Below are 7,087 nucleotides of genomic sequence, written 5' to 3'. Positions count from 1 at the left end.
GAACGGGACAGACTGCCCATGTTGCCCTGGACACACAGCTCCCACTCTGATGTTTAATGTCTCTGTTTTGCCTGGGAGTTCAGCCTGTGGCAGGATGTGCTTTGTTCCCTGCTGCTGCCTGCGGGCGGCGCTGTGGGCTGAAGTCCAGCTGACCAGGATCCATGTGGCTTTTTGTTTGTTTGTTTGTGTTTGTTGTCTTGATCCCGTCTCTCTCCTGGACCAGACTGTCAGAAACTCACTGCGGAGTTTTATTAACCTTAGTGGCTGTAGTGTCGGCTGTAAATGGTGACATGGATAAGCAGTTACCATAGCAACAGCCGTGGACTGTGCAGCCAATATGGCTGACAGTGAAAACTACAGCAGCCAAACTGTCTCTGACTCCCGCCGAGCGCGCGTCGAACCCCTCGGCTCCGCCCCGGCGGTGACATCATCGTCCGCTCCTCGCCGCTCCTCCCGGCCGGTTGTTTTTCTCATCTAGAATGTTTCATATCGAGGCGAGAACAGAGAGCCTGCTCTGAAACAGGAATATATTTAGAAAGTAGGTTGAGCTGTTTGAAGTGCTTTTAGGTGCGCTTGATTTATCTTGCCAGTTTTCTCAAACAGCCCCACATGTAAACATCGTCTGCAGGATAAGATATATCAAGCTCTCCTCATCTCGTTCTTTTTTCAAATACTTGAAGTGTGTTCAGCTACATTTTGCCGGCCTGACTCGGGCCTGTTCATAGCTTTATAGTAACTTTATTATTTTGAGGGGGATTTGATTGATCTTGCTTGGCGCACATGGGAACCAACCATATCCTGAAAGTGCTACTCCCACCGCCTGCCACAGCAGGTAGGACAAATCAAGCGCTCCGAGTTACTGAAGTAGTTTCTTCACATATATACAGTTCAGGCCCGACGGTCTGGTCTTCATCTGAGTTACTGTGCAATGAAACCTCTGTTCTCCTCTTCTTAGCTGTATAGGTAGGATTTTAAGACGACAAATATATAAATCACATGTTTTAACTTGATGAGGTCAGGCAGGTTGTTGAAGCAAATCGTGCCATGCTTTCTTCCTTTCACTTTGTGTTATCTTTGCCTTTTGTTTGCCTGATGTTTTGAATCTGAGTGAGCGGGACCTGAATGTTGGACTCTGAAAAGAGAGGTCAAGGGTCAAACCAAGACATTCCAAATACCCCCCCCCCCCCCATCTGAACCAGACCTGGTGCAGAGAGTTTGGCAGGTTTTACTTCACTGAAGTTTGTTTCCCATTCAACAGTTGAACTGGTTGGATAGAGGTAGTTTAATATGAGGGGTTGGAAGGGTCCAGGGTGGAAGATGTCCTCCGTGACATCATCACCAGTTACTATAGCAACAGCCACAGAGCAGGACTGTGGAGCCAACATGGCCCACAGTGAAATCAGCGATACAATCTTGTAGCACATCTTCACCCAACAACTTCAGACTAGATGAGTCCAACATGTAAGAAAACCTGTTCATGTAATAAATTATTGGGTAATGTACTAACATAACATTAATATGCAATTATTGCACTTTAGTATTTTAACTTGTGTAATATTGACTCTTACTAGTTATACTTTATTAGGCAAAATTGACATCAGATGCAAATGTTTCACCCCTTTATGAAGTCATAATTTAATTTATTACATTAACAGGTTTTATTGCATTTTCAACCAGTTTAGCGGGGCATTTTATCACATTTTGACAACTTATTACATTATGCAGCAGTTATGACATCATCGTTCAGATCCATCTTCCCCCAGAGCAGAAAGCACGGAGCCGTTTTCATCCTGTTCGATGTTACGATCTGATGTTAGAAGTATTTAGTCTGGTTGTTGTTGAACTCTCTGGTCCGATTGGACGATCCTCCACCGACTCTTAAACTCATATCGGCACTGAGCTCTTATTTGTTGCCATAGTTACTGTATATCAGGTGCGTAAAGATGGCATCGTCCTCTTACCGAGTACTCCCGGCCTATCCCACAATGCACTGCACCCCCCCATGTGTCTCCAAACTGACCAGAGCGGTGTTGATGTTGCGAAGCGTTGTGCTGTTTGACGGGTGATGACATCAGAGCGGGCGGCGGCCATCTTAGCGCTCCGCTCCAGAGTCAGTCTGGGATTTGGCTTTTGGTTTGTGGCCGAGCTGCAGCGTCACAAATATTTAAATCTTCTTTTTGTCCCCAGCAAAAGGCAGTGATTAATGGGCAACTTATTGAGGCAATGGAGTTGGGCAATATTTCCTTCAAGAGGACAGATGGAAATTGTTAAATGAGACGCGGTCAGTTTGTCTCTCTCTGTCCTGCGGGCTCAACACAAACACAAAGCTCAGCTCAGCTCAGCTCAGCTCAGAGTGTCTCGCTGGACGCTGGTCTGCTGCTCACATGATGTCTGCTAGTTTTAGAAGGTACAGCACAGTACGCATCTCATTACCCTGCGTGATATCGGCATATCCTGTATGTTTCAGTCAGGTTTCTCATAATCAGCATTATCCCAGTTATTTTAAATGGGACACGTGCCGCGTTCATGTCATATGGGATGTGCGGTAAATACGAGCTAACGGCCCGCAACACTGACTTCTGTGGAACCGCTTTCACTTTCTCCCATGTGACCAAAAGTGGTGAAGAGACCGACATTTAGATCCATAGAAAATTAAAATTCTCAGTTATATTCAAACAAAGTTAGCAATATCTGCTGCAGTTTGTAAATTACCACAACAATTGACCTTACGATCGCCATCTTGGATGTGTTTGAGCAACATAAACATGAACGATTCCTCGCTGTAGCAACAAGATCCGTCTCCTCCTTCTGATATGACATGAACGCAGCATCAGTGTTTACAAAAAACACAGTATCCTGAATGTTTGGTAGGTATTGGGGTGTGTGTGTGTGTATATGTGTAAACACATTCATGGTTGCAACCTGAGTGAATTCGACCCGTTATCGCTTATAGGGAGTTACGTTTGAAGAGTTACTTTCCAAAACCCCATGATAGAAAAGTGATTATTTCTTCAGTCAGTATCTGTAAAATTTGGAGGATCCAGTCTGTAACAGTGTTCTCTTTCAGTCGTTCAGTGACGTCTCTTATCTCAAAAACACCATCGTTTGTTTTATCTGGTGCTCTCGGTCTTCATCAGACTAGGTGTCACTTGTTCTGTTGGAGATTTCATTTTGGAGCCAAACTCATCTGCTCCTCTGACCGGTTATTATCTCATCACATCAGATTATCTTCACGGATTTTAATTCCTCTCTCCCCGAGTTCACGATCGGTTCATCTGAGTCTAACTAATGATTATTCTTTCTAAAAGATGATTGATGTCAGAAACAGAAAACGGACCTATATTTTTCTATACACTCCTCCCTTCAGAGTTACTGAGCGTCCCTGTGTCCTCCACTGTATCGTGACTGGTATTTGTTGTGGTACTGTACTGTTCTCCATCTGCTTGGTTGTATGGAAACCTAATTTATGACATATCTATCTTTCTCTGCTCAGAGCCGCAGACAGACAGAGTTCGTCATGTTGCTGCTGCGTCACGTCTTACAGGAAACTTCTCTCTTTTTTTGTTGCCTTTTTTATGGTGAAAACAGGATTTTTGGATCCTGTTTGCCAATCGTTCTGTTCTTTAAAATGGCTGAAATAATCAGAAATGGTCAGTAGAAATGACACATGACAAGGTTGTTACGTATTTTAACACGTTACTGAATTTAAAAAAAAGACATTTTTCACATGATCATGCTGCGTTAATTCTGGAATGCTAAGCTAAGTCTGGCTAGCGATTTTCCTTTTTCTCATTGCAGCTTCAAAACCGCCAGAATCCACCTGAGATAATAAAGAAAAACATACTTGAGGAATCCTCCAAGGCAAACAAATTGGCAATATTGTTGTTGGACGCAGTTAAAGGTAATTGTTTTACACACCTGTTCATTTTCACCTTAGACTGAAAGTGGGCGGGGCCTGTAATCCCTTATTTGGGCTGAAAATGATGTCACACTTGAGAGGACAACAGACCAACAAGCTTTCTACTGGGAGTTAAGTTTTTATTTTCAGGAACCCTAACAGTTTTTCTTATTGAAACATGAGCAGAACCCGAACCTCAGCTGTTTTCTTGCCTAAACGTCATCGCTGGCTAACGTTTTGGCGTGATGAACACATGAAAATAGCGTGTCCAGTTCATACTGTTGTCACATGATCCTGTATCGTGTTCACAACATGCGATCTGCATTTCAAAGTCGTGAAACTTAGTGAGATTTTATGAGTATTTTACCATCCGAGAGCTGAAGTGAACGGTGTTTTCTAGTAGGAAGCTTGTATCTCCTGACTTTCCCATGTGACCTGAACGCAGCAGAAGAATCATCCGTTGCTTTGCGGCGGTGCCAACATGGCCGCCAGCCGCCGAACTCTGTCTGTACCGGCTCTGCGTGGAGGCGCCTGGTGTAGTACAGAGCTGTTACTGAACTCTGCTTTAGAAGCAAGTCTTTTTGGAAACCCTCTTTTTGTATTGCAGCTCTTCTTGCGATGTATAAAAATGAATATAAATATATATCTAAATATATTGATAAGATTTCCACTATGGCTAGTTTATTTTAGCCAACTATGATTGCTAAAACAGAAAAAGAGGAGAAATCACTTATGCAGTTAAACAATGCTGATTTCCAAATGGAGTCCTGGGTGGTGCCCCCCCCCCCCCCCCCCCCCCCGCGGTGCACATGATGCATATCATTTGCTGATTGCTGCACTTTATTCATTTCAACGAAAGTGTGCCTCTAATAATTCATGTTAATACCTGTTGTCTTTTATAAACGGACGGTGAATGACGTCTACATGTGTTGTGCATTTGTAATTGCTTTCTTTTATCTTATTAAAACCATAATTTTGAATAATATCTATGATAATATTAATAAAGAGAAATGTATGGAATTTGATGGACATGTGCGTTTGTTTCTGTTTTTATTCCAAGTTGGTTATTGCTCTTTACTTTAGTGAATGAGAAGTCCAGAGAATACAAATCTGTTTAAGAGGCGAGTACTGATATAATATTCAATATCGATGATAATCATTAAACTGATACATATATTTGAAAGGTTTTATTTCAAAGCCATATATATCCTTTTGGAATAAATTAGTTGTCTAAAAAGAAGAAAAGAAATTTGAGGAAGCAATTTTTTAATTTTTTTAATATGGAGGAACAGTGACAGACTGATGGTTAAAATATGACATGTAGCAGCTTTAAAGTGTCCAGTGATCTTTCATTATATCACAGCAGGAGTCAATGAGGTGTCAACTGGTAAAGAAAAAACACTTTATTTTCACAAACCACATTTATTACAACTTCTCATGAAATCTGTATCACTGGCCTATTCTAACAATATTCAAACAATAAAAACATAATGAGCTACTTCACTCCTCAACCAAAGCATAACACAGAAACCACTGGATGCAACTTCAGTAGACATCATTTAAATAATTTAGATTTAAAACGATGACAGATCTTTATTCTTCATCTTAAAGGAAACGACTGAACCAGCATGTATGGATCCAGATCACTTCCCACATGTGACCACAAAGGCTTTATGATTTGTAATAGTACTTTGTAATTTGTGACTGTAAGTGCAGAAATGAATCCAAACCCGCATGATATTTTAAAATGTTACGCAACTGGTAGCTGAATATCAACATTCATAAATATTAGATTATTAAAAGTTTGTCTTTACAAATCAACTTTTGCACATGGAAAATTTACACGCATAACTTAATTCTGTCCGACATGTTTAATATATAAAACAGTTATAATCCTCTGGGAACATCTTTAGAGAACTCGACATTTCTCTGCTGCACTGCTAAAAATCTTTGGTCACAACGTCAAAATTTACACACAAAATCTACTTTGTCCCAAACTTCACACACTGCAAATATACAGACAACTGGAGGGATTAATTCCACACCAGAATATATCCAATACTTCAATATTTATGAGACACTAGTGATGGACGATCTGCTTCTCTCCTGATACGATTTGATACGTGATCTGAGGTTCAGGATTCAATACAACCAAGATACCATATGATCAATAAACGTCTGACTGGGCAGAATTCTGTTTATTTCTGAGTCACAAATCTTTCCAGCGATGCCATTGGCTGCTAGAATGTAAACAACAATTTAAAAATGTCGTTACAAAGTGACAATAATATAATTTGGATGGAGAGCTTGTGAAACTGTGATGGTCAAGAGTCTCATTAGTGATTACTACAGCAGAATAACATGGAGCTGATATCACCATTCATGTTCCTGACAGCAGAATAACATGGAGCTGATATCACCATTCATGTTCCTGACACACCAGATGGACTGACATGTTTTTGTATTGAGATCTATTGGATTTCGATACATCGTCCCATACTGCTCAGTATTGATGAGACACAGATGATTACATCCTCTGATATGTTACTTCAATAATATGCAACAGTGAGTTTTATTTTCATGGCAGCAGTCATGGTGTCACACTGTTTCAACGGCAAAATTGCATTTGATGCCTCAAAGATAAAAAACAAAGTCCAGTTCATGAAAAATCTGCACTAACTTTGGAAGAAGAGCTGCACTGTATCGTTCATTCAGACATTAACTTTTACATTTAGCAGCAACGACAAGAAAATCTCTCAGCCTCATTTCAATCTTATTCTCATTCTTTACTGCAGCCGTTCTGGAAACCTCCGGCTTTTAAAACAAATTTTCACACCAGCAGCAAAATAAACTACCCGACTCATCAAAGTCACCGCTCTGTCACCTCAGTACATGAATCATATTCTTTATCTCTACAAAGTGAAAGCTATATGGAGATTGATGTGATGTAAGTGGCGGCCATCTTGGAGGTCCTCAGCTCTGTGAACAGCTGACTGTGTTTCTGTCGTCTCAACAGAACTGAACAGACGGTTAATTTCTGTCTGTTTCTGACTGAACTGATCATTTCATCACTGATCCATCTGATTGATTTAGTGTTTAGATAATGTCAGCTTGTTAGCTAGCTAACCATAGTATCTGGTCAGCTAACATCACTGTCTTGTTGTTAACACATCCGATTAGCACACTAGC

At 40.8% G+C, this 7,087-nt stretch overlaps 1 protein-coding gene across 2 annotated transcripts in view; it reads left to right on the top strand.

Moving 5' to 3' along the window:
- The window catches only part of LOC139927247 (ras-related protein Rab-14-like), a 243,161-nt gene that overhangs the window by 64,327 nt on the left and 171,747 nt on the right, over positions 1–7,087 (top strand). The gene's annotated exons all lie outside the window — the stretch shown is intronic.

This window comes from Centroberyx gerrardi, chromosome 8 (assembly GCF_048128805.1).
Source record: "Centroberyx gerrardi isolate f3 chromosome 8, fCenGer3.hap1.cur.20231027, whole genome shotgun sequence".
Taxonomy (NCBI): domain Eukaryota; kingdom Metazoa; phylum Chordata; class Actinopteri; order Beryciformes; family Berycidae; genus Centroberyx; species Centroberyx gerrardi.
This window is presented reverse-complemented; position numbering and strand designations above follow the sequence as displayed.